This window comes from Aplysia californica, unplaced genomic scaffold (genome assembly GCF_000002075.1).
Source record: "Aplysia californica isolate F4 #8 unplaced genomic scaffold, AplCal3.0 scaffold00183, whole genome shotgun sequence".
Classification (NCBI taxonomy): Eukaryota; Metazoa; Mollusca; class Gastropoda; order Aplysiida; family Aplysiidae; genus Aplysia; species Aplysia californica.
The window spans coordinates 620,059-622,000 of NW_004797453.1; the positions used below are offsets into that span (position 1 = coordinate 620,059).

The 1,942-nt window shown below is 40.0% G+C and overlaps 1 protein-coding gene across 1 annotated transcript in view; it reads left to right on the forward strand.

The window, feature by feature from the left end:
* Positions 1–1,615: 1,615 nt before the first annotated feature.
* LOC101847821 overlaps positions 1,616–1,942 on the forward strand; it is a gene marked incomplete at its 3' end in the record, with an annotated part of 25,069 nt that continues 24,742 nt past the window's right edge. Inside the window, 1 exon segment of the mRNA XM_035969787.1 lies at positions 1,616–1,819.

A 1,942-nucleotide genomic window follows, 5' to 3' on the forward strand; every position in this document is an offset into this window, starting at 1 on the left:
GACACACGTTAAACAAAATATGATAGATTCCCCCCCTCTTCCCCTAGCAACACACACTCAATAACTTAAAGATAAAAACCCAATCCCAGAAATGAACACAAAAAACAACAAAAACACAACAAAACAAAAGATAAACCATCAAACAATTACATTTTCCCAACAGAAATTGCGTAAGCAGAAAACGAAACACTTGAGAGCACAACGGACGAGTCGCTCTCGTTCTCAGAGTTAGCAGTTGATGACGAAAGCTTTCTTTTTTTTTTTTTTTTTTTTTACTGCTTAAGTACCTTACGAGTATAGTATTTACCTCGGATAGTACAATAGAAATGGGACAGATAATCAGTTTCCTCTTTGGTCGACGTGATTGACTTCTACACAACCGGGCCCAAAAGTTGATGGGTCGATGCATAATAGGTATATTTTTATATAAAGGATAATACCCGTATAATAATCAATTAAAGATCACGAATACATTTCGACCGTCCTAAGACACCCTAAACGGCTGGACCTGAAAAATCAAATTGGCTGAAGTTTAAATTATCATCAATTTAGAAATAAGTTAGCAAGGTCTACCCGTCGTCAATATGCGATTTCAACTAAATCTGAAAGGTGTACACTTATACGTTCTTATACTAACCGTCTAAGCGTAGTGTACACCCTTCCTCAAGCAATAGGATTAAGGTAACGCTCTCGCAATAGCGGACGTCTTTAAAAAAAATGTGTTTCGTCATTTGTTGTAATCGCGCACCACCACCCGTACACCTGTTATTGCTTTGGAAGTGGTGCTGTTGCTGTTGCTATTGCTGTTGCTATTGCTGTTGCTGTTGCTATTGTTTTTGCGGTTGCCACTGTATTGTTGTCCTCGTTGTCGACTCAATAACTATTAGACACGGTGAAAAGATATTATATATTAGAAGCTAAGACTAATACTAAGTAATATTATTGAAAGAAAGGAACTTCGGGTGGAAAGGGGGGAGGGGGGATAGGTGGTGTGTAGGGTGGAAAGTGTAGGATGGGATGCGTGGGATGATATTGCAGCATTTTGCTATCCGAAAGAGCATATGTCTACTCTATTCACCTATCTTTAAATATTTCTTATAATATAGTTCCCTTTCCTTATATGTACATATTTATAAAATAATATTATTATATTATATGGGCTAAATATATACCGCGCATACGTGTTAGCTCCAGATTTAGGAACCGCCGAATCATCGTGGTTTGTATCAAGTTCACTTTTTTTTTCCTTCCCCGATTTCTTCATAATCTGCCAACGGATGTTTGGTCGTTCGCTTGAAACAGGTTGTGCAGACAAGTTTCGCTTATCGTGTGTTTGTTAGAGGTGGGCAAAATCCGGATAAACTATAAGGATAACCGGATAATTCTCAATGAAACATTGTCCGAATTCTGACTCTTAACTCTCTTTCCTGACCCGCTTGCCGAAGTGGGTGCACCCGTTTGTTGAAGTGATGCTAATCCGTTTGTTGAAGTGGTTCCAACCCATTTGCTGAAGCGGTTCATATCATATTATTTGCCGAAGAGGGGCACTAATATATTATCCGGATTTTGCTAAAGCGATTCATTGCCCAGCCCTAGTGTTTGTCGCGTAAGTTAGTCTGAGCTGTATATGTGTGCCGTGTGCGCCGCTATTACGTCGTTCGGAGAACCCGGATTTCTGAGAAGTGGGTGAGAGAAGTGACTCCTCCTCAGTACTGTGAAACAGTTGATCGAGTTAACTTGTTAATTGAAGTATTGTCAGAGCCCAGTGCAAGCCATTTGTTGTGTTGACGTCCATTAATTTCAAGTAACGGAGGAAAATGTAAGTGAAAGTTGCAATGTGTGGTCACGTCTTAGTTACCTCGCTCTGTCAGTCTGTGTCTCTCTCTTTGTCTCTCTCCATCTCTCTCTCTCTTTCTCTCTCTCTCTCTCTCTCTCTCTCTCT